The sequence below is a fragment of the Anser anser genome (assembly GCF_964211835.1).
Source record: "Anser anser genome assembly, chromosome: 2".
Taxonomy (NCBI): domain Eukaryota; kingdom Metazoa; phylum Chordata; class Aves; order Anseriformes; family Anatidae; genus Anser; species Anser anser.
In genome coordinates this window covers 2,541,090-2,567,539 of record NC_139721.1, presented here as the reverse complement: position 1 = coordinate 2,567,539, position 26,450 = coordinate 2,541,090, and the positions used below count along the sequence as shown (strand labels likewise).

Genomic DNA, 26,450 nt, shown 5'->3' with positions numbered 1-26,450 from the left:
CACAAGAAGAATCTCACCTCCCCTTGTTGTTCGGAATATGATGAAGTTGAAGTGCTTTTTTCTCTCTCCCCTCATAACTCCCTTTGTGGGTGTTTGCATTGGGAAACACCAAAATTGCCTGGAATATGGAGCGCAAAAGGAGTTCTCCTGTATAAACAGGAAAATCATCCCAATTGCAAATTGATATTTAATGTTGCATCAGTGAACGTCTGGGGATGTTTGTGCAGTACAATCTGTGCTGCCATATCACAGACCCCTTTTTCAGCATCCTCTGCCTGGTGCAGAGCTTTTCAGTGCTGCACAGTGCTCCTGGGTTCTGCCCACTACCAAAGGCAGTGAGCTGCAGGCACCGTGGTCCTCCAGATCTCAAAGCCCATGTTGGGCGTGTGAGAACGTGAAGGTGGGCTGGCACCCCACCTCTGACGGTGACCACAATTGGTGCCTTCATGTACAGACAGGTAGGGAACGACAGATTCCACCCAAATCTCTAAAAGTTATATGCTGGGTTTATGCATTGAAGCACAGTGATGGATATCCCTTCTCTGTGCCTATCAGCAGTGATAATAAACATGGATTTTTTGATCCCTTTATATGTCTCCAAGACCACTCCATTATTACTTTTAACACATATCCCCAGGGACTTTCCCTCAGACTGTAAGCCTTGAAATGTCATAGTAGGTCAGGTTTTGGAAGACTAAACTTGGTTTCTGAATGGAGCGGCATCTGAGAGATGTCTTAGCAGCTGTATCAGGGTAATTCTATGCTAGTCAATGAACCTACAGCAACAAACATCAGGGAATGTAACGTAGTCAGACTTATCCTGCAGTCAAATCATTTCCTCTGAGTACCAAGATGCCCTCATTCTCCTTGGGTCTCAGCCTGAAAAAAAGTTTTCAGCTGAATGTTGCTTAGGTATTTTCAGTTTGCTGCTGTAGCTGCTAATGGTGTGGAGTCCTTTCCTTGAGAAAGGGCAGTTTGGTGGTCAGTGTCCGGTCAGAGGAGCAAGAAGTGTTGGACACCCATGTGCACAGGGAGATGCAGGTAATATGGGCCAGGGAAGCTGAATTTCAGCTTTATCTTGAGGAAGACAGATGGCTGAGCTTCGATATCTTCACTTAGTTTCACGCTGTTTGTTTTTCTCCCTCCCCCCTCCCTCCTCCTCGACAATTAACTTTGCAATTAGACTTAATTATGTTCGGTAGTTACTGAATGTGTCCTCTGCCCTGGCTGATGCTGATGGAGAAATGCAGCAGTTGGGATGAAAGATGCACAGTCAGCTCAGCAGACCGTTCAGCAGTGATTCACACCTCTTCTGCATGGGTGAGAACAAGGATCTCTATTAAATATGCAGTCTTGTGGTTTACTTCTCCATTTGCTCCCCCAGAATTTCACCTTTCTGTCTCATTCAGGAGTCAAGCAACTGCTTGCTTGACTTCTAAATAGCAGGACATCCTGGAAAGATCCCTTTAAGAGATGTGCTTTTTTAACCAAAGGTGGCAAGTCTCAGGACAGTATTATGCAACCAGAAAGCTATGTTTTGTTTCATTTTGTGTTTTTGTTTCTTTGTTTTTGTTTGTTTTGTTTTGTTTTCAATGAATTATAAAACCAAGTCGCAGGCCTCATTAATACAACATGGTGTCCATCCTCTCCCAATGTCAAGGGCACATAGGGATCTCTTATCAAGTTGGCACACTTCAAAGCCAGGTTTGTAGAAGGTCTTTGAGAACCAAGTATCTTTTGGTGTTAGTTAACTCAGAAGTGTCCAGAAATCCAATACCCAATATCATTCTTGGGGTGTTGGTATTAAAATCACTACCCTTCCTCTGATTTGGTTAACAGGTAATACATAAAGTGTGTGTGTGTGTGTGTGTGTGTGTGTAGAAGTCTATGTGTGTGTGTTGCTTTTTGTACAATACACAGTTTTATGCCGTGAATTATTATCTGAGATATCAGGTACTTCAGCAGTTTCTTAACAACATATGAATTATTACAGTATATGAATGTTAGATTAATTTCATTTCCAGCTGGGAAATATGTCAGTTTTCCTTTGGGAAGGATGGGGTGAGCAGTAAATATTTCCAAATTATTGTGCATGCTAGGGGTTGTTTTGCCTCTTGGAAATAAAATATTTCTGTTCAGCACAACCTCTGTGCAGCAGCTACGGTGAAGAGGTGGTTTGTGAAATTTGGGTACAGAAAGCCTTTGAAATAAAGGTTCAAAATCTTAGATGAAAATGACCTTTTGTTGTCAGAATGTGAAAGATTTTCTTGATGGAGAGCTATCTAGAGAAATAAATTTTTGTGGTTCTTGGTTCGTGGACTCCCCTAAATGATAATGGTCATTGGATAGGAGGAAGAGGTTTTGTCGTGAGCGTCAATCTGCTTCAGACCAGGTGTGTGAGATGCTTTGGTTTGATTATAAGTGTAACCTACTGATTTTCATGTAAAGTTATTAACTGGATCAAAGCCTTATCTCCTGGAGGACTGATACTTCTATGACTCAAACAAGAAGTGATATCCCCTTCTGCTAATCCTTGCAGGAAGGCAGAGACCACATCTCCCAGTAAATAGTCTCATAAAGACAAAGCGAGCAATGGTAAACTGAAGAGCCAGCCTTGGAATAACTGGCTGTACTTGTTTTGTGAATCCACTTCATCATCTTGGCCTGACAATCTAAATTAATTGCTAATGCTCAGTACCTCCACCCACTTTTGCTAGCTGGAATTTGACTAAACAATGCACCCCTTGGGATAAACCGGCAAAAATCCCAGTCAACTTGCCGGGAGCAGAGACATCATTCAGATGCAGAACATTGGCCAAACACTTCCTTGGGTACTTCATTTGGGGAACCTTGGGGGAACAGCTGAAACCTTCCATCTGCTTGGCGAGAAATCATGCTCAGAAAGCTGAGGAACCTGGTCCTTCCCAGAGAAGCAATCACTCCTTTCTTCCAATTAAGCTGTCTGTATACTGCATTGTCGGGAAGACATGTAATTGATGAAGAAAGAAGAAATTCACATCCTGTTGCTCCCTCCCCACTCCTTCTGTGAGTGAAAACTTGATTCTTGTTGGATTTTTTTTTCCCCTGAAGCTTATTTATCTATCTATCTATCTATTTATTTATTTATTTATTTATTCCTGTGCTTAGTAATTAAAACACTGTGTCTGTTCAGATTAAACAACGAAAAACCCCAAACCTAAACACCCCACATTACCAGAGGAAAACAAAGGCTGCAAATGTCATAAATAACACAGTGGTTCATGAATTATTCAAGCCAGAATATACTCATTTTTGTAAGGAGCTATCACAGCTAATTATAGTCTATTGCTATGGTTCTCTCCGAAGCTCTGGCATTGATCACTGCAGGACATGCCAAATATTTCACTAAAACAAAATATTGCACTCGATACTTTCCTGTTGATAAGCAGGTCTTTCCCTGACAGAGATCCCTGTTCTTCGGTGTGTTTTGTTCCTTAGGTTGTGGATAGTCAGAAATGGAAAAGGCCTTTCACTTAATGGACTCATTCATCCCTATTAGTCCAAGTGATCTCAACAGACCGTTTCCCCCTGCCCAACCTTGGTCTAATTGCCTTGGCAGAAAAAGAGCTCACACTTCCACCATTCCAACAAAACAGAGAAGATCTTTATAGGATATACATATATATACTCAATATCCAGATTTATTTATTATTTTTTTTCAATCTGTTTGACTCCTCTTTAGAGAAGGCTTGCATCCTGGGATGGGAGGAGGATTTATGCACACTGTAGAGTAAAATCTAGCAGAACATGTGGCTTTCCTGTTGGGTTTTCTTTCAGATTTCTCCATGAGTTGTAAGATTGCTGGGTATGCATTAGGCTTTACAAGCTGTAGACTATTGGCAAGCAACAGATGTTGACTAGACATGAGCTTGGAACCAGAGAAGTTTAAGGAATGAGCTCCAGAAAGTCAGAAAATGTTGAATAACTGTCTGTAAAAGGAGTTTTAATTAAAATATTAACCATGAAATAGAGAAGAAAAAAAAGTAAAATTATATAATAAAAATACTTCGTGAGAGAATTGCAGAACCAGTATTATTTCTGCAAAACTGACAGACAACGAGGGCAATTACTGATGTCTTTGATGTCTTTAGAACTTTAAAGAGGCTGGAGAAGGTTAACAGATGGCCAGCCTGGTAGGGGTAAATCTTTCCCAAGCTCCAGATATTAAGCTGCAAGGAATTGAGGGTGTTATTTTACCTGCAAGTGGGAACCTCAGCATGGACATGAGTCCGGTGCCAGCAAAATGCTGCTCTAGGGTAGAAATCTCCTATTATCCAGTCTCTGACATAAGATTTACAGTATGTTGTATCATTGCAAACAGTTGTTGCTTGTCCTTGGTCAGACTAAATCTAACTTTCAGTCTGTTTTGAAATATGGTTCAATCTGATATTGTTGTATGGTAGAGGTGATAGTTTTTTCCTTCTATTTTCACTTATGTTTTTGATTCCTTTTCTTTTGACATCTCTTTTTGGCCTAGTTTTGGATAAAAGCCTGAATTTGTAAGGCATAAAATTGATATTTCCAAAAATTACTGAGAAGTCTGCGAAAATCTATTATTATTATCATTACTATCTCATGCATAACATTCTGTGCATGAATTTCCTACAAGATCTTTACATAAAGTGAAGGCTTTTTACGTGACCGTACAGTGCATTATGTGGGGTTGCTCCATGATTTCGTCTCTTAGACAGACCTGAAAGGTCTACTAAGAGTTAGAGAATTTTTCGTTTTGCTCCAAACTCCTCCAAGTGAAGGAAAAAGCCTCAGTCTACCTGCCTTGCTCTGAACGGTAGGCTTTGGACCAGTGGTGTGGTGTGTTCCACCTCTCATCCCCTTCCACCCATCCTCTTGCCTCCTGGACTTGAGTGCTGGCAGGAGATTCCCACATGGTTTTCTGCACGTGGACAATATATATATACATATATATATATATGTATATATGTTTGGCTCTTCTTATGAACTTCTGATATAGCAGGTAGGCAGGTGTGATCTTGAGGGTAAGTGGGGGCCATCCTCACCTGAAAGAATAGAAATGGCCCCCTTGGCTTCCCCATCTCAATTCATTGAGTCCTTACATTTTTTAAGTGGTGGGGGGATTAGGAGATAAACACAATTCATCAGATTCCTTCCAGATTTGAAGTCCAGTTATTTTAGGTTAAGAAGCCTGTTTATTTCATAGGCATATACTTGTAGTTGCTAGGAATAAAAGGAAAATATCCTCTAAAACCAGAGGAATGTTTTCCAGATGATTACAGACAAGAGAATCTGAACAGTGAGTGGCTTTTTTGGGTAGAGAAAAATCACTATACTGAAAGAAGAGGAAGAAAACTGCACATGCATTTTACATGAAGAGGTTATTTGAGAACACGACAGCTATAATAAGAGAGAGATCATCTTGCTTGTGGCTGTACAGAGTGGAGGTCAGACAGCTCTGAATTAGCAGAGTCATTAATATTCTACTACAACATAAGGCTGGAAGGGACCTTCTAGGTCATCAAGCCAACCATGTCATATAATCCCTTTTGCAAAGAGCTGATGACATTGGAGGCTAAGCAGTGGAGAAAGTGCTTGTGGAGATACAAAATATTGGTCACTGACCAAGCAGTTAGCAGAAAGTAAAGGTGAAGATTTTGTTAGGGGATGAAGGGAATTAGGTACCTGACCAAGATGTCTTGGAAATTGCCAGTGTTTCTAAACTAACTTCTGTCTTTCTTGCTGTGTTTGGGGGAGGGAGGCCTGACTCCTCACTAAGCTTCTTGCATTGCCTAACTTGATAAAAAGAGGGTAAATGTTGTGCTCCTCCATGGACCAGTGCAAGCTGCTGGATGCAGAGCAGAGAAGGACTGATCCTGCCTGCTCTTTAGTGCCCTCAGCTCTTCCTAAAAGTGGTGGTGATCGGCACTGTGGAGATCATCCCCTTCGGGGTTTTCTCGAGCTGTGAAGGACAGATAACCTTGACTGCTTCTGAAACATGGACACAGGAGAGTGTTATGGTGCAGCAAGAGCAGGGAATCGAGGTGTCAGGTTTTCTTCCTGGGAATCCCACTTGATTCATGTCTCAGCTTTGCCTGAGTAGAATTTTAATTGCTCTCTCCCTTTGTTCTCATCCATGTAACGTGCTAAGATAATTACATTTTTATGTCTCACAGGGATGTTGTGAGGTTTCTCTAACATTTATCAAGTGTTTGAAGAAGATCTTATGAAGGTAGAGTGTAAGTACCAGAAATTGCTAACAGTCTTGATGAAGATCCCTCCTTTGAGCAGCATAGACAAATTCAAGCTGGAACCATGGCAAACATTTTTAACAGCAAAATTAATTAAATGCTACAGCAGCTTCCCAAGGGAAGTGGTACATTTTCCATTGCTCAAAATCTGAAGTCAGAGCTGCCTGTCTTTCTGAAAGGCAGGCTTTAGCTTAACTGTAAGATATTTGGTTTGATGGTAGTTACGGCGATCCTGTGGAGTTACAAATGTGCCCCCCTGCTCCGTTTCTGAATGTTTTCATCTGGGAAGCAGGGAATCCCCAGCAGACTTTGCTGTCACTGACAGCTTCCCCAGGTCCCCTCCCCAGTGTCTTGTCCTTGCTTCTTCAACTAATTTTCAATCCACCTTGTAATACTAGCTCCTAAGTACCGTCATCATCTTATTTGGGGTCGTAATGGCAATTCTGAAAGCCACTGTGCTGTCACATCTTTCATAGTCTTAGACGGCAAACAGCTATCACTGCTTTTATTTGTTTGTTTTTGTTTGTTTATTTGTTTTGTTTTTCTAACACCTCTTTTCAGTAGGGGCTGTGTGTTGAAGAAATTCTATCTCATGTCAGGGACCATCCAAGTGACCCCACTGTCTAGTATGTTCAGTGCTAGAAATAAAAACAGAGCCCAAGTATCTGAAGTACCTGTGAAGGGGTTTTGTCACTATATCTACCTTCACCCTCTTTTTCCTCATTCCACGTGTTGTTATGTTAACAGCGCAGAATTCTTTTTTTTCTGCTTATACATAGACTCACAACACCAGGTAAAAGAATGTTTTGGGAAATGAAGCTCTCCACTTCTCTCTGATCTCTGCCTGGCTGCATAGTCCTTCATATATTTATCAGGTTGGAAAGGACATAATCAAAACTGTTTTGCTTTCACCTTCCACATACTTTCACCATCCCTGTGATACTTGTATGGGACTTTAGACAAACTTCTATCTCAGAGTTATCACTTTGTGGGCAGTGGGATGAATCTAGGTTTGGGAAGACTGCATCTGGCGATGGATAGTATCCAACTGTGCCTTAACATGACGAGGTGTTTTGGTCCTATCTGGCTGTAGTATTTATGTGGAAGAATGTAGTGCATGTATTGACAAAAGTTCTTTGGTCCCATAAACCACAACTGCCACATCTACTGCATGCACAAGAAGTTGCAAAAATCTACATGTGGTGCTCTCTTCCTCTCTTTTAAAGAGTTTAGACTACCTTGTTGTGCCCTAGAGGCAAAAAATGTTCTGTTATCTAAAACATCCAAAATGCTGCTCAAAGTCCAAGCATGATTTGCTGCTTATGGCAAATTTGCAAAGACAAGTTACAGCTACCAAACTGTAGTCAAGAATAGGGTTTGAATAACAAACTGATGGTTAGAGTTTACTAATACGATGGATGAAGCTAAATTTTAGGAAAGAACACATTTTGCAAACAACCACCAACCTATTCCTACTACTATTTTAAAGGGGTTTATAACTGGAACTCTGATGAAAAAGAGTTGAGAGGTGACCTTTGTGTTAGAAGGTGGGGAAAAGAAAAGCATTTCATTGAAAAGACCATGTTTGAAAAAAAATCATTTGATGGTGATGACACAGTAACTGCTACTGTAAATACAATTTTCTCTATTTTTAAAGAGCCATTTGGTTTCCAGACACACAATTCAACATTGCGCTAACTGGCAGCTTTGGTGTTTAAAAATGGATTGTGTCGAGACAATATTATACCCGGAGGCAAATGTGCTGGTAGGAAAGAGCTGTACAGGTTTATATTAGAGTGGCTGTCAGGAGGCAGGATAAGGGCAATCTTAGGTCTTGCCAACACACTAAGTTGGAGTTTGCAAAAGTCATCTTCCATCTTGTGGCTATATGGACTTTCAGAAATACTGGAGCTTGAAGGATGGACTCTTGTGTCTGTATTTCTATTATGTTCAGGCAACTCTTGTGGGTGCTGAGCATTCTGGTTTTAGACTGGGATATTATTATTTTTTTTTTTTTTTCTGTAAAAGTTTCCTAAAGTATACCAAATAAAAGTGTTTTAAGGATGCTTCAGGGCTCTATTGCCTTCTCCCAGAACCTCCACCAGCAAAAGATAATTCCTCATTTTAAAAGCCCATTTTTCTGTGATGTGGTGCCAGATCTGTACATGGCTGTGGGTGTTAAAGTGCCTCTTGGACACCCAAATAGGTGATACGTACTTGTATGCATCTGACTCCCACGTTTTTAAAAACTGTCGTCATATTTCTCTCGTTCATATATTGGTTGATTTTCAAAACACCTCTAAGTGAAGGGAGATCCTTGCTGTTGGCCATGGAAGAGAATAGAAGACCCCCAAGGCTTCTCTTCAAAGAAACATTTAAAAGCCAGAAGGGAATGTGATGATCTACCATCTGTGTGGAGTAAACCAGAGAGCTTCACTCAACAGTTTCTGGAACAATCCTCTAACTCAGGCTGAGCAGGAGAATTAGATCCAGTCTCAGTTTAATATTTGCTAGAGACAGAGAAGCTGCTGCCCCTTCTGCAATTAGTTACTACAGTTTAGAGTAAACACACACACATAGATTTTGATTTTCCTATTTGTGCTCCATATGATTCACAAATATTAGGTTTTATCCATGAAAGGGGTAGGTGAAGATCTGAGGTGGCACATGTTGGCTTTGTGCCGACCTGGTTCTTCATATCACCTAGACAAAGGTTTATATTTTTTCCACTGCCAGCAGGGATGCTGGAAATACCCTTGCTATCTCTTTTCTTTGTCTATAGGCTTTTCTATTAGAAACAAAGCCACCTTCATCCCTTCTCTCCTTGGGCTCCCTCCAGCCATCTGCAGTTACTCTCTGCATCATAGACACTATTCCTTCCCTTGGGCAGCAAAAAGTGAGTTTTCTTCATTTTTGGTGATATTTTTTACCTTCCTAAATGAGTGTTAAAGAAGGAAAGGAAAAGGGACCATATTCTTCACCTTTCTGATAGCCAGGACATGTTGAGCTGTTTCATGGCCTGTGAGGCTGTGAAGAAAGACTTTACAGAACTTTCTGGAGTAAAGATGTATTACACAGCCATCTGCACTCTCTGCAGAAGATATTCAGTGGCTTAGATGATCTTTACCAGACCTTTGTGCTGGGCTCTACCTCCAGTTTTTCCTCTTTAGAGCAGCCTGTCCACTCACTAATTTCTGGATTTGTGTATTTTGATCATCTCAAGTTTTTTTCTGACTGTTCTTTGTGACTGGCATGGACTGGCTGTCAGCAGTCTGCTTTCTTCCAACTGCTTCCTCTATGTTTTTTGCCCCTCAAAAGAGAAAAACAGATGATGCTAGGTGTGTGCCTGTTCATTTTGCTTTGAGACCAGTCCCCATCACAATATGCAGTAGGACATGCCATTTCCACATGGCTTTGCTGCCATGCAGGGCAAAGGACGTCTAATCTCCATCCATTACAGCAAAAAGAAGATTGTGCAGAATGCAGACTTGATACTGGGAGACGGGAACCTTGTTAATTAAAATGTCAGTGACTCAAATCCCCTTAAGGTGAGAGAGCTGCATTTTTTTATTACCATTGCTGATAATGATACAGTCAGCTCGTACCTTGTAGAGGCAGAATGCATTTCATTTATCCTGACAAGGCCTGCCCACTTTGCATGCTTTCTCTGTGCAACATATAGGACTTTTCAAAAAATATCAGGACGTAAGGCTAGAGACAGAAAAGAAAGAGAAAATAAGAGGCAGTGGTTTTGGTTTTCCATCCTGTTAGGCTACCTCTGCTCTCTATCATTCTCCAAATCCTAAATATGATGTTGGAAGATAACATTGAAGGGAGGAACAGCCTCGAAGGAAATGGAAGTGAAGCCGGGCAGGAACAGAGGTGAAATTAGGAAAATGTTAAGATAACTAAAGTCCTAAGTCACTCTTTTTAAACCCATCCTGGGGAAGCTTTGGCTGGAATGGTCTGCTGAAAAACCTCACTCTTTAATCACCTCTTGCATAACCAGAGTTATTCTCTGCCCTGCTTCCACACTATTACCTGCAATGACTTTTGTAAACCTGCCCTCCTCTTTATAGAGGGTGGAGGAAAGGACTGTAAAAGGAGGACTTTAGAAAGCATCATGGAAGGGTTTAAAAGCTGTGGCTAAAACTGCACCCCACTTCATTAGGTACTTTGCAAATACATAAGGGCATCTCAATGACTTGTTTAGAGCAACAGGCCCTCACTAAAATTGTACTGATGGGATATTTTGCCTCTGCTATTTTGCCTCTGCTTTGCTGAAATCATGCAATGGACAACATGTTCACAGCTCCTTTAGGGTAGAAAGGGTTCAAAACGTTCTCCTTCCAGCTCGATAGCACAAGCAGGAGGCAACACTGCTTTCACAGCTCCTTAAGCACCTGCGAGATCCCAACGTAGCAGTAAGCATGTGCTCCAAAAGCCGCAGTGAGTGCAAGCTCAGCTTCGAGGTAATGGACCTTTTCAGGCCTTGAGACACACAATATTTCTGTCAGGACAGCATCTCTGAGTCAGGCTCTAGAGATTCTGATTCCACCTGGGAGTAGTTCTCATAAAGGCCAGCCAAGTCATTAACAGGCTATGACTAATTGCCTGCTGTAAGATGGGCGTGAAGCAACTTCCCTTTGAGACGGAGCTCAGCTTGAGCCCCGTTGCCGGTTCCTCATTTATCCAGGATTTATCTGCTGTCTTGATGCTGTCACTCCTGGCAGTTTGGGTCAGAGGATGGACCAGGAGAAGGTCTGCTTTAAAGCCTCACCTTTCCATGACCTGTTCAACAGTGAGCCAGGTGGAGCAGGAGTGCCAGGTGAAGCAGAGAGCAGCGTCAGCCTTTACACACGCCTGCCGTTGCATCTCTGCACGTGCAAGGATCCCATTAGCATCGGCTCGGCGTTGCTAGGAGATGCCATTGTCTTGGGCTGCGCCAAACCGTGACTCAGCCGCTTGGAGAAGCGCCTTTTGCTCCGTGCGAGAGGAGGCAGCAGCTCCGGGATGGAGGGATGAGTCTGAGGAGCTGCGAGCGCCCTGCGAGGAAGGGGTGCTCCAGCCTGAGACGGGCTCCAGGGGTGTGCTGAGGAGCAAGAGCAAATTTTTAGGAGTTAAACCTCCCTGTTTTAGAAGCACCTAGATGCGTTTTAGCACTGGCACAACACAGAGCCATGAGGATAACCCATTAAGTCCTGTATAGAGCAGCTCACGCTTTGGGAGCATCTCGGACATGTTAGCACAGCTTACCCAAGCAAGAATAAACCAAATCTAAGGCTAAACTACTCCTGGGCACTTTCTTGCTGTGCATTGTGCGGTGGATGCAGTGGAAGTACCTTCCACTGAAATTTAGTGGGATTATTATTATTGACTCTGGTTATTCAGGGGAAAAGGATCTATCCAATATTTAGTGTATTTTCTAGTGACTAGCTCTGTAAGGCTGTGACTTTGTAAAGCGAAGGAGGAGAGAAGGCAATATTGTCAAAACCCTCAAAATCTGAGATCTCATATGACTATTTACTCAGATTTTCTTAAAAAAAAAATCATATATCTGATTATCCTAATCTTAGGCTCTGCTATTAACCCCTTGTGTGCTAGACATGTACAGTGTCACTGCTTCTGTTGGGTGACTGAGGCTTCAAGAAACTGCTGCACTTTGAACAAATAACAATAAGCAGCGATTATTTCACTGGCATGGAGAACGGACTCTGGAAGGGAAGAGAATTAACATGAACTGATTTTTGCTCTCACACAAGAGCGTTTCTGACAGCAGGGCTCTCGTACACTGCCCAACGAGGAGCAGAAGCAGCAATCTGTGACTGCTCTGACCGATATTGCTAACCAGCATGGCATCCCAAATAGCTTTTCTTCCTTTTTTTTTTTTTTTGGTAATGAACGTGGCCTTGAAAAAAAAAAATGCATTCACCAAGGAACAAATAATTGAATAAGTGAAAATAACTAATAAATGTGCTGAAATCCTGATCTCTCACTAGGGAAAAATACAAATTGTATCGGATCATTACCTGAAGCTGACTACTCACTAACTTCCACCTTGGGACTCACTTTTCAGTGTGGACAGACAAAACACAGGAAAATGAACACTTGGGCAGTGTTTTCTGGACTAGAATGGGTGGATAAAATGAGCTGTTGCTACAAATCTTGTCTTCTCGGTCTCCTCTGGTTCTTATTCACAGCTTGGTCTTAAATACAGGACATCAACAGGTTGGTCCAAAAATGTCTTGAGATCTTCCTGATAACAGAAAGAGGTTTCATTTGTTTATTTTTTATTATTATTTTCTTCTTCATTTGTATTTATTTATTTATTTATTTATTTTAGTGAATGTAATAATAGAAGGAATCCGGTCTTTGTGACAGAATAACAGAGCCTAATTTTCCTGCTTCTGCATCACAGTTTGCTCTAGAAGAGATGCATATTCCCCGCAGCAGTGGAGCACCCTCTGCAGAAAGCCGCTGGTGTTTTTGGACTGCTGCCTCCTCTCCCTGCTGAAGGGTTTTTTTTTGACTACTGGCCTTTAATTTCTTCCTCTCGATGTGGGTTAGTTTCTGATGCATAGGGCTGCCGTGTGCAGGGATCTGCTCTTCCTGCTGAGTTGATGGGTGACGGTATTTAGGGTTTGGGATACTGATGGGTGACATTATTTAGGGTTTGGGATACCTGCGAAATATTTTGCTTGGGAGGCTGTTAGATTAGCATTAACTGTCAGACAAATGACAGAGGTCTTTCCATAATGGTCCTGACAGCATTCCTCTGGGTTCTTCATTTACATGACACCAACGTTAACACAAAGCAATTAAACCCTTGTGTATGTGATACACTCAGCTGCACTGCCTGCACCAACAGAAGCAAATCAGGCCTTTAGGCTATCTGAATTGAATAGAGATGTGAAGACGAGCTAGGTCCAAGAACAACCATCTCTAAAGAGGAACTAGAGGCCAGAGCATTACAATAGCTCTGACTTCTACAAATAGCTGCTTTATACCTGCTACTTTCCTTTTCTGCCTGAGACCTCCTTAAGGGGTGAAATGTCTTATGTGTCTGTCGCGGGGCTTTGTTCGGGATGAATCCTCCTCCCTCCCCAGCCTCCCCGAATGACTCAATAATTACTTTAACTGATTCAACGTTCCCCCTCAACCTCCAACCGCCCCCCTCGCCACCATTCAACTTCAACACAAGACCACACTGTTTCTCGGTTTCCAATGTGCCCAGAGCTATTCAAGCCACTTGTTCCTCTCTGAATGGAGCTGACAGAGCTGCTTTTGTACAGAGGCAATTTTGGATTTAATTGGAGGCTTTCTGGGGGCAGGGCTGGGGTGGAGGGGGGAGGGAATGGGGTCACTAGGTCAGTATTTAGGAAGGATCACCTCAAAGGAGAGTCCGAGGAGAAAAACGAGCGTGGGTTAGATGTTTGGGAAGAGGTTTTGCGTCTGTGTGTGTACACAAGGGAAAAGCTCCCCATTTTCCAGAAACGATTACGATGCCTACTTGGCGTCAGGAAGCAAATCAGGTCAGGTCCAGGGCAGAGAGCTTTAACAGCCATTTTGAATCTATAATGACAGATCCCTGGGTCCTCTCTGCAAGGATCACAGAATAATTCAAGCTGTGGTGAAGGAGGTCTGATGTCGGAAAGGTCACTTGCTGCAGTCCGTCCCCTCGGGTCAGCCATTCGTCATGCACATTAAAGGAGCTTCACTAAACTCCCTTCTCCAGTTCTGCATCCCGCCCTGGAGATAAGTTCAGCTTCAGCCCTGTCCATACCACTTATGGGGCACAGCTCAGACCAGCTCTCTGAATGCACAAGAGGGGAAGACCTTTTTTTCTGGTGAGGAACACGATAAGTCATGCCATGCTTTGAAACAACGTAGTGTCATTATGCAGGGAGACCACGGGTGATAATCCCCATAAAAATAGGGCATCAGTGGGTAACGTAAAAACAGTGTGACCCTCCTGCTTCACTGTTTTATTTGGGCGTCCTCCTTTTCACATATGACTGAAGAATATAAGGTAAATTGGAAAGCAGTGGATTGATTTTGCTGCAGAAGAATATAATCTTGTATAATTTTGGTAGAGCTAGACCGCAGAACAACAGAAAACAGAGATTCAGTAAAGATGCTCAAAGAGAAACTGATAAACTTTTTTTTTTTTTTTTTTTTTTTTTAAATTCAGAAGACAAATGCTCATGGCAGGAGATATACTAGGTAAGACTACTTTGGTTTAAAAAATTCCCCCCTCCCGGTCCCTGCTAATCCACCCCTTCCCACATCACCTGGAGGTCACCTCCCCTCAACAGAGGTGTTAACAGTCCTGCTCCCCAGTTCTCCTTTGCCTGAAAGCCATCAGAGTGATGGCTCTCAATTTGCTGACCTAGCTGACTTCATTTTTAAAGCAAATGGAAGCTCCACGAGAGGAGGTTGCCCTGTATCAGCAGCAGGACCATCTCCTCTTAAACTCCTCCATCTGAATGACAAGCGTGGAGCTGACAGTGCCCTTGTACTGCCCTGAGACAGACACCTGCTGTGAGCGTGTGCTGGGGGGGGTGATACATAATTTAGGAGTAAAACAGCAATTGTGCTATTATCCCAAGGATGCACTTTAAAAACTGACATCCCCTGCCAGCTGCTCTGGGGAGGAGCAGACGGATGCTACCCAAGTGGGTTGACCAGAAGTGCCTGTTTTTTGTGGGGAAGCAGGGGAATGGCCTCAGCTGAGTGAGCAGAGGTGGTGAGAAGCTGTTTAGTCAAGCTTGTTGCACCCCTGAGAATTACATTTCCACCCAGCATCGCATCTTTTCTCTGTTTCTTTCACTTATGAGCCTCGGGCTGCACGTCCCTCTGGGATCCCTCCGATGCCATCTCACATCATACCTAAAGGCCCCAGATCTCAGCATTCTCTGGGTGAGTGGGGAGAGGTGTTTAAGGATGTCAGAGACCTGTAGAGTTACATTTAAAGTCTGCAGCCTGCTAGACTCTTCTCTGGCAGCGTTACTCAAATTGAAGTAACACGGAGCTCAAGCAGCCTTTGCTCTTTTCCCCTTACCTGCTCAAAAGCAGACAAGGCTGACATTTATAAAGCATTAGCAAACCTGAGTATAGCATTAGATCTGCTGTCAGATCCATATAAGCGATTGTATTCCTCTCCACACAAGCTACACGGACTCAAACTGCTTGTCATCTGGGATGGCAGCAGGTAGGGATCTGTGACCTTCCCATGCAAGGTTGAGAAGAGGCAGAAAACATCTTCTGGCCCCTCTCAGCTTTTGGGAAAATGCAGGGGGAAGACTCTTCTTGGTATATTTCTGTCCCCAGGGAGGGCAAAGTTACTGTCCAAGCTCAGGATGCTGCAGCGTTTTAAGAACCACTCTGTGATGCTGGTTGCAAGAAAATAGGAGTGAGCTGTGTCAGGCAACGTTATCTTGGTATAGCTCTGCAGTGCCCCATGGAGCTCTGATTCCTCATGTTGCTGCTGGCAGAGGGAAGGACTTGCTGCACCAGGGACATGGGTTTGGATGTGAGCCATCACAGCAAGGCTGCCACATTCTGCTTTAGTCTGATGGTGATGGCAGTTAATAGCCAGGTACCAGCCATGCTGAAGGTAATGAGTGAAGAATTAAACATGCCTGATCAAGGCTAGACACAGCAGGGGAAAGGACAGAAGTCTGCTCTCCTTCATCCCTGGAGCCAGACAACAGAGCAAACCTGAGTGTAGTGAAGCTGGCTGGGGAGGCAGGCCACATACGTCAGCACAGCAGTGCAGTGGAGGACTTTCAGCACAACTCCTGCCAAGCAGCATCCCATGATGCAGGCCACTTCTGCTGGTTTCAGCTTTGGCGTGATGAGATACAGCACTTCCCATCAACCTATGGGTTAAGCAGCTTTGGGCTGGGTTACTGGGATGGTAGGGCATGGGTACACACAGAGAGCAGTCTGCCCATGCTCAGGGTACTGCCAGCTGGGCTCTGTGCATCACAAAAAATTGTGAATTGTGCTTCTCAGGTTTGCAACTCTCATATCCCTGCTGGCTTTGGATGGAGAGCAAGGAAAGAAAGACAGTTGGGCATTTTTTCTCTAAATACCTTGTCTAGGGCTGCTTCAGAAACACGTAAGAGTTTGCTAGGTATCTGTAGGGCAGCCAAGAGAAACAGTGCTGATCCAAAAGCCTTATTAGATATTGAACCTCCTGAAATGGTTATGTTTAAAGAGAAACAATTCTATCATTAATAAATCCACCCAACACCTGGATTTTCAAAGCTAGAATGTTATCACCAGTATATATATCTCCACCTAGAATATAGACTGTCATAGCAAGTATAATTAACAGGCTTTCAGCACTTTGAAGGTGTTTTCTACTATATATATTATATATATATGTATGTACCTTCTAAATATGAGTCCAACTATACCAAAGCATGACCCCAGCATTTCAGCTAATATTCTTTCACTCTGATGCCAAGATCTAATGTCCAGGCGTAAGTGTGAACAATCACCACGGCTACAATTGCTATTCCCCAGCACTGCTCCATCAGTATTTAATCTGCTGCTTTATAGAGCACCGTAGGGGATCCCCAGAAAGGAAAGCAGCTGCAGCCAAGTTCTGCTCCAAAAAGTATTTCTGATTGAAATGCCTATTAATCCAGGCAATGGGCATTAAATGACGTAATAATAATGCTGGAGGGCTGATATGCCCTTTTACCCAAGGCGGGATTTTTTTTTTTTTTTTTAATGCCTAAGATAGTTGTTGTGTTGCTGTGAAAGAGGGCCCTACAGGAGTCTGAGAAATGTGTTCCAGGACTTTTTTTTTTCCCCACTTGAAGTGGCAGCTGTTAGCTTTTCTATTTTTTCTTAAGCCAAGTTAATGTATTTAATTTCTTAGACTGTTGCAGTAATTGGTTAGGTATACACAGATGACAGTCAACAGAATGTATTTTCAGTGCAAAAAGAGCCTGGAGCTCTGTGCCTGTCTTCCCAGCTATTTCCATTCAGACAGTTTAACTCTTTGAGCATGCAAAAAGAGAAGTGTCCTGCAAAGAAAGGCTTGCAAGATCTGCTAGGAAAATGGTTGGCTTAGCAGGAAGCTGCTGCTCACTTTTCAGGATTCCTGAAAAATTGAGATTAGCTTGAAAATCTTGCTCCATGTCCCTGTGCCCGAAGCCTTCGTCTGGGATGTGGATGAAATAACTTTGCCCTCTCTCATGGAGAGGTGGTGAATGCTCTTGTTTGACTTGCAAGAGCTCCTTCAGAGCTCAGATTGAGAGGTAAGAGGTAGTAGTTCTTCTGAGGAAAAGCAGTCAATGAATCTTACGGGTCAGAGAAATAAAAGTTTTGCTCGTTCATCTTGACTCCATCTCATAATGTCGTTCCTGTCATAAGCATAGTCCACTGCAGTGGAGATTAGATAAGGTTAATGTGACTACAGCCAGAAGTGTGAAACTAAGAGCTGCTCTGAGAAATCCTCCACAATTTTCTAAGCCATATCATCAATATGTCCCTCTATATTGGATATAGTTCTGGATTCTCCAACCCTGGAGCTGTTCAAGACCAGGCTGGATGGGGCTCTGAGCAACCTGGTCTGGTGGGAGTTGTCCCTGCCCATAGCAGGGGGCTTGGAATTAGATGATCTTGAAGGTCCCTTCCAACCCAAACCATTCTATGATTCTATAATATTCAGTTTTACTTCTTGCACTTCCTGCTTTCCAACAGATGAGACTTGAGATGAGATGTCTGGTATTTCTCATGATTAAAAGATCCAGAATCCCATCCAGTATGTGATAGCCTGATTTTTTCTTCTCTTTTCTCTGATGACGAAGTCAAGAAGCTAAGTACGTGAGTTGGGATGATATCTGTGTAAACCCCTAGAATTTTATTGCTCAAGTCAAAACATTGCCAGAGAAGTTGTTGATGTTCCATCCCATATGCAAGCACAGTGTGAATGGGACTTTGAGCAACCAGGTCTAGTGGGAGGTGTCCCTGTCCATGGCAGGAGGGATAAAACTAGATGAGATTCTTAAGATCCCTCCCAACCCAAACTGTTCAATGATTCTGTGATATCAGAAAGCAGTTAACATCTCCATGTGTTGTCAGGGTGTACACTGTGATAACCTGCTCCCTCATCTTGGTAAGAGGCAGCAATGAGCCATAATACTAGGCTCTAGTCTTGGAAAGATTGGGTTTCTGACTCCAGTCCCTTCAGTGCACTCCACCTACTGAACGCTGTGATGCTATTAAAGCTGGATTAACATTTTCATTTGACTGTTTTTTTTTTTTTAAACAAAATGAAAAGAAAAAAAAAAGGAAGAAAGGAAGAAAAAAAAAAAAGTGCATTTGACTCATTGCTCCTTCCACAGTCCAGATCATATTAGGCCTGCAAGGTTATTTTTGACTGTATATAATGGACATTTTATTCGGGAGATGGATTCAGTACTTTTGTAAAATATGAAGAAAAATAGATGGCAATAAATTGCCAGGGAGCTGAAGTAATAAAGTATCTCATTGGACTATCTGGTCTGCAACTTGTTTTTCTCTGCTCAGGCTGGAAATAGGCAGTCTTGCCTCTTATCCTCCTTCTCTACACTCCCTTCACTTTCTTTTTAGACATGTTGATTCTTCTGCCTTCAGAAAGAAATTGCTGTTCCCTGAATTTGTTTTTATTTGTTTACCTTTTGTGATGGCATCACCTGACAATCTCCTTTCATCACCTGCCAACTCCTTTTATAAACTTACTCCTTAATCACTGCTCAGGCTTCTGATCAGCTTTTGCACAACCATTGCTTGGCTCCCAGTCCATCTGAAACCCACTGGCTTTAATAACAACACAGCATGACGGGAATATTTTTTTATAATGGTGTTTCCGATCCTGTGTTTTAAATGAACATAACACAAAGAGGCATGCCCCTTCCATACCCAGGTGATGGAATTAAAATTGCAATTGTCCTGGAGAGATATTTTGTTCATGATCACATTTCCCAGCACACAGCAGATCCATCCCACAGGGTAGTGCACCTCACTGCTATGAAGGATGTCAATCTTAGGGATTTATTCCACCTACCAGACACCCATCCATGAGTGAATGTTCCTTCCACTTTCGGCTGTATTTGAAGACTCTCTCTGTAATGTCTCTAACTCTGCTCGTCCTTCTCCTCATTAGTTTGGTCCACTTCCCTGAATTTTTGCTTACTGCAGAACGAACTCCAATAAGCACATCTCTCTAACATGCCAACCAGTCACCTTCTGTTTTGCTCAGATACCAAGTGAATATGCACTGATTGTTTTCACTGGAGTTCTACATCTCAGATGTCTAGGAATCACATGGTTTTGCCAGGCAAGGCCTGATGGTGACCCATCTGGAGAATTTATTGGTGACCTCCCAATGGAGAGGTACATTTGGTCTGATGAGTCACGTCCTACTCCTCATTGACCTTGTTGTCTATATCATTACTGATTATAAGGGGAACCTACAGACTTTCATGGAAGCACCAACCTTGAAACAAACAGATATAGGTATGGAACAGGGTGCCTACTGTCTAAATCCATTAATCTCGGATTATTTAATATCCCTGATATTAGGAAGTGAGGGCTAAGAAAGCTCTGTGGCTCTCATACGTGCTGATCTTTTGATATAATCATACTTTCAAAATCATAATTTTTCCAAGATACTAAAGTACATACCATTTTGCAGTATCACTGGTTGTGAGATGAAGAACGGAGATAAATTAGACAATCTTTAGACCAATCTTTAGTATGCAGACCATAGCTGGAAGGACCTGAGAGGCTGATTATCTGCTGGTAGAGCTTGGTCCGTATTGGTCCAACGTACCTAGCCAATCCAAAAGCCTGAAATTCTTCTTCCAAGCATGTATGGAGATCAGACTGAGATATCTTCTCAGAGTAGGTTGGTGGGATCACTGTGGATGGAGGAATTGAAAACATAGCTGGATGCACACTCTTTGTGTTGGCTCACTGTATGCCGACATGGGGTGCAAACACCGACCTGTGCCTATGGTGTTCTCACACCAGAATATTTTGGGACTCACATGACTCATGCCAAACCATGAAAGCAACAGATTTATGAGAAAGCACTCTGGCATTTGCTTATCAGCTTTTCCCAGGGCCAACTTTTCCTGATGCAGTTTAATATCATAAATGCCAGCTAGGTGCCAGGCGCATTTTCTGAGCATTTCCTCCTATTGCCAGTACTCTTCCCTCCAAGGCCATGCAGACTGCTGCTGATCACAGCTACTCTGTTGGATGAAATCTTAATGGTAATAACCTTTGGACTGGGAGATGAGGCAGCATAACTGCATTTCAAGTGCTTCATTGCTTTCCTGGAATTTCTTTGAGCAGGTTTTCTTCCCAGGCTTTCCTCTCATGGGGCAACTTTCAGCTGCTTGTTATATGAGAGCATCTACCTGAACTCCTGTGTTCTGGATGAAAGTTGAACATGTAACTTTTCAGTATATTTTCCTTAGTTCGGGATTTGAGTCACCTTTCTGAACCTTGTTCTTTGTTGTGCTTGGATAAACTGAGTGCTTGTGACTGGTTAGTTAACTCCAGACAGAGTTTTGACTACTGCATCTTTTATCAGCAAGAGATACAGAGGTGTCATTGCTTATTTATCATACATTTCTAGCATTTGTTTGCAATTTTGAAAGGATCCTCTCATTTTATAAGCATATGTAGGTATCCATCTTGATATATGGGTTTTGAGTCTGAGGACAAGCCCAAGAAGTTATCCAATGTAGTTCCATCGCTGAGGAAATATAATTAACACTGCAAATAAACCACAGACATAATCTGATGGTTGAACCACAAAACTGGTTATTAAGGCACCGTGATTTTCCTTCTACCTCTCTTACTGAATAAGCAATATAGCCACAAGCAAGTCACCTTGTTCCCTACATGTTGTTTTATGTAAAATAGGATTAATGTTACTATATCTTGGATGCGCTGTGCAGGTGTGTTGTGATGCAAGAAGCCTCCCTGTATGTAATGACTCTTAGCTGAATTAGGCAAATAAGGAAAAACAGGAAACATGGTGCCAATTTTTAAACAAATAGTAACAGTTCACTGGGACAGCTTCACTAGAGATGAATGAACAGCATTTCATATGCAGGCTTTAATAATGTTGTAATACTTTCTTACACACCTAGTTTTGCTTCCATAGAAAAATCCTCAATTTATGGGTAAGGAAGCTGAGGCAAAGAAAAATTGGATTTGAAAATAAACACTATGGAAAAAATAGATCCCAGAGCTATGAGGAAAATGCATGTGTCTTGGGGCTCAGGTAGAGCCCTACCAATCTCTGGATCTCTTGGTTCAATTTCTGTTATTTCTGAAATACACACTATAACAGCCAGAAGTTCTGCGTAAATGTAATCTCTGAGGTCATCCCCATTTAGGAGATAAGAGAGATAAGGGTTCAACTAGCCTTAAAATCCAGCGTGGATGGTGGCTGGTCTTGTGGGTCACTTAAGAGTAATGTAACTTGCAGGAATAGCTCAGATAGACAGAGACACACCAGAAAACCATACAGCACCTCATGGATGATGAAGTAAAATAATTCAAGGCTCATTATGAAAGGAACCTGTATGGAAATCATCTTGGTTAAAAGCAGAATAAAAGAACAAAGGAATCAGCAAGTACCCAGAAAGGTCATGTAGGGCACCCTCCCTTGATATGATTAAATAGAGGAATAAGTGAATAAGTAATTATCTAATCATGGAGGGGGGGTAGGCAAATTCAGCATTAAACTACTACAGTAGGCAAGTTTTTCATTTGTGACCAAATGACCTCATATTTTTTCCATCTGCCTCTATTAAGGAGAGTCATTTTTTCCATCAGTGCAGTGGTGAAAAATTTCTCCAACTGTTCCAGAGAGAGAGAAGTAAATGGTTCCTTCTGGAGAGGGATAGCAAGAAATTAATGTCCTGACAAGTTCGTTACTAAAACCAGTAAGAATTTTTCTATTAATTTCAGGGAGTTGTGGGGGGAAGACAGAGCCCATGGCCAGAACAAGTTTGATCTTGCATCACTGAAAGCCATAGTCACTTTGCTGGTGAGTCAAAGAGAACAGTATCAGAAACTGAGATTGGGGAATAGCTCCTATCTCCACAGAGCATGTAGAGCCTCAACCACATGCACAAGAGGATGACCCATATCTCAGTGAATTGGGCCAGACATTGGTTTATCTGGAGCCCAGGCTGACAATGAACCCACTTTCACTCCTACACTTCCATGCTGTCATCTGTGTAGCAAAGTGCACTACTCCCAGCCTGCGTAGAGTGTTATGAGTCTGATTTTGTTAGCATTGGGGATCTTAAGGGAAATAACTGGTGTGATAGACCAGGAGCGCAACATAACATTGCTATGGAGAGGGCAGATAAAGCAGATACCAGAACAGAGAAAGTTGGACTTTGCAGACCTGCTCAGCACCCACATTTCATGAAACTTGTGTCATTCTGCTAGTAGCAACTGCTCCCTCCTGCAGAGCTTTTCATGTGAGACTTTAAAGCATTGCATGAGACACTCTAAGGAGGACTCAGTACCCCTCAGTGCATTTTTGTGTAGACAGTGCAGTGCAGCCAGGGTACAGATCTAAGTGCCTTACCTGAGAGCACCCAGGACGTCAGACACCTAGCAATCAATAACTATCTCTGATCTCCCATCTTTCAACACAGTTTCCAATCTGTTAGCTTGTTCTGAAGAGAAATATCCATCCCGTTCACATTTCTTCGTCCACCCTGTTTCTGCTGGTAGAGATGAGAGCAGACTCTGGTCTAGGTCCACGTGGGTCCAGTGTAGAAAGGCTCATGGCCACCCATCCCAAATGTAGTAGCACATCATAGATCACTGCACTTCTGCAGAGCATCTCCAAAAGGTGTGGCGTTAGGAAGGTGCATGTGGACTTGGGGAGCTCTATTGTGATCCCTTGAAACTCATAAGACTTGTAAGACTAGCAGCACTCCCAGTAGTGCTCCCTTGTACTCAAAACATTCAAAACGGATCATTCTCAGGCAAGAGCAAAAAGTTCGTGCCAGAATACAAATTTCTTTCTATCAAAATATCTGTTGCAAAGACTCTGAATTGGTAAATTTGGTACTGTGCCGCCTGGCAGGAAGAAAGCACTACACAGAGGCAGCTCAGCCATTCATTTATTTACAGAATAATTGAGGGTTATTAACTAGTTAATTAATAAAGATTAGATGGAGTGGTGGGGGAGGGGACCTTGACATTAAAAAAGTTTGGCTGCAGTAGTAGCTGCTGTATTATAAAGGTTTGAAAACCAATGGAAGAACAGGAAACAAAGTCAAACTGATCAGTCACCGTCCCTGGGGGTGTTTAAGGAAAGGTTGGATGTGGTGCTTAGGGAAATAGTGAAGTGCGTGATATTGGTGGTAAGGGGATGGTTGGACTAGGTGATCTTGGAGGTCTTTTCCAACCTTAATGACTCTGTGATTCTGTGATCAAGTAACAAAAGAGTCAGACAAGCAGGGACAGTCTCAGTAGGACAGCTCACTGTTTAAAAAAGGAAACAAGACCATACCCGTTAACCAGCTCCAGCTGGTGAATAAGATCACTGCCTCACCTTGCAGGTTGCAAGTGGAATGTGAATTGGGCTTCCCATCCCCAGGGCTAATTCTGGGCAAGCAGATGCTCAGCTGAGTTGAGAGATTAAGTCACCGTGAACCAATAGACAGTACGTGGAGGAGAGACTTTCCAGACTATTCATAATAACTTGACTTTTCTCTCCTAGAGTCCTCTCCTCCACAGGATCACAAAGCATTACATAAACCACAGTTCGCTAAGTTTTTTGATGAAGGTTTTCCTTTCTTATTTTAAAGAGTGGGTAAGGGTTATTAGCTTTGTTCCAATGATGAGGAAACCGAGGCATAGAGAAGTCAATATACCTCTACCCACAAATCCCATTGAAAGCATCCCCTGACTGCTGAGAGCCATGCAACAAATTCTGGGAGACCTGCCAAGACAGCCCAGTGCCAGGATCAGTGACTCACAGCGTCGTGGGGGAATGAGAGATGATTTACACCAATGCAGTTCCAGCAGTCAGAGGCAGGTTGGGCTGATGCCATCAATGCAGACTGCACCAATGCACTACATCCGCTGCTGCCCCCGAAGATGGAGGCTGGTGGCAGAACTGCATATGAAATCAAAAACAGACCTTGAAACCACCATCATATGCTCATAACACCAAGGTGATGCAGTTTTTTGGTGAGCTAAATCTCTCCTAGGACATGGCTGTCATTCTCTTTTGACTATTTGGAGACTTATGTGCTGGTACCACTCTTTCTTTCTCTCTGCCTCCAGCACAGTTGCTGTTAAAACAGTAGTAAATCTTGTGTATGTACTGACTGTTGGAGAGAGTTAAAGCCCTTCATAACTTTATCAAGGAGCTCACAGTTAAGTCCTAACAGAATGCAAGTGTCTCATCCTGGGACAGAGAGATATCAGCTGGAGCTGTTTACTTACAGAAGATGAGTTTATTTTACCCCACTCCTACTGCACAGACAAATATTATAACAGTCTTTTAGGCCTGCCCTCTGACCTCTAAACCATCACACCACCTCTCTCTTGCACCCAATTCCCATCTCCATTTTTATCATACTAGTAGGGGAAGCATCCATTGCAACAGTCATTTCTGGAAAGAAGGAGCAGTACAAAAAGATACTTTATGGATGTGAAATGTAACTGGCTGAACAGGTAAAGGGGATAGAGGAGCTCTGCTCATTGATGCCAGCAGTTCCCAAAGCTCCTGGGTGATATTTTAACTCTCTTGCATTGAGTACATCAGTGCCGATTGCAGCATGTGATATCAACCAGTGTCCCCAGGATAAGCTAGCAGGTGAGGAAACTGAGCAGATACCGAAAGAGATCTCTGGGGGAATCTTCTATAATGCCTGTGAATGAGCATCCCTAGATTTTGTATAGGAGAGAGTGGCCAAAATCATGTGCTCTCCCTAAACAGTCTCCTATTGACATTGCTGGAAACAGAGTATTAGGTGTTTCTGGCAGAGCATTTTTCATGTGAAATCCCTTATGAGCTGGTGAACTCAAAGTTTATATTAAGACACTACTGATGAGGAATAATAATAATAATAATAATAATAATAATAATAATAATAATAATAATAAAGGATGGTATTTTTCCATTCTATAGAAGAGTAGAACAAAGGGAGATATGAGACTGGTTTGGTGTGGGATACGAGAGTATTGGGGGAACTGAGGCAAAGACAGAGGAAATAAAAGTAGTTTTCTGAACCTACAAAGCAAGAAATCATTGGCTTAGATTCCAGTGGGAAATATCTCTTAGATATGGCAGAGCTTTTCCTAGATAGATGTGTAATGATGCACTATGCTGACAGGGTGGAGAGGCTTCTAAAATCAGTTTGGAAGGGTCATTGCTCAGGCACACTTTCTGTAGATGAAACAACTCAAGAGGTAGGAAGACAGAGCAGGTTCCTCCTGTGCTGCTGTCTATGTTTTAAGACTGTTTTTCTAACTCTGTTTTGTTTAAGGACCTGGAAAGTTTGTCATGAACTCTCTGGTTCCCAAAATAACATTCCTATATTATATATGTTTCTCTTGTTGTCACAGCAAAGTAGCTCACATTGGTCATTCAGTCAGGATCATACCTCAAGAAATGGGTTGCCATTTACGTGTGTTTTTCTCCAGTATTGTACTTTTTTTTTTTTTTTCAGTAGTTTTAAACACACAGAGAAAGAAGAACCCCCTTTAATAAAACATAGAAGAAGCACTTTTTTCAGGGTAAACTCCAGGTGTTGATTGGTTATTGATTTTCAGGGAGCTAGTGATTTCCTGAAATAGCCCCTTGCTTGTCCTAGACCCTACAGAAGGAAGAAAAAGCTAATAAAAGCAATTCTATGGTGGGAGATGTTGATACGGATTATAACTGGTCTTCATCACCAGTTGATCGACCGGTTTGTTAGATCATTAATCGCCCTTGGCTTTGATCTGGGCCATTAAATAACAGACTTGTCATTAGCTGTTGGAAAGTGACCAGCTCTTTCTTAGGATTATTGCACTGAGCAATCAGGGCTGTTAAATCCCAGAGGGGGTGAGGCAGGACTCTCCAGAGCACTGTTTGCTTGGTTCATTGGTGCTGGATGAACGTCATACCAGGCTGTTCCTTTTGCA

At 42.5% G+C, this 26,450-nt stretch overlaps 1 protein-coding gene across 4 annotated transcripts in view; it reads left to right on the top strand.

Moving 5' to 3' along the window:
* ADGRB1 (adhesion G protein-coupled receptor B1) overlaps nucleotides 1-26,450 on the top strand; it is a 259,845-nt gene that overhangs the window by 26,430 nt on the left and 206,965 nt on the right. The window lies entirely within an intron of this gene.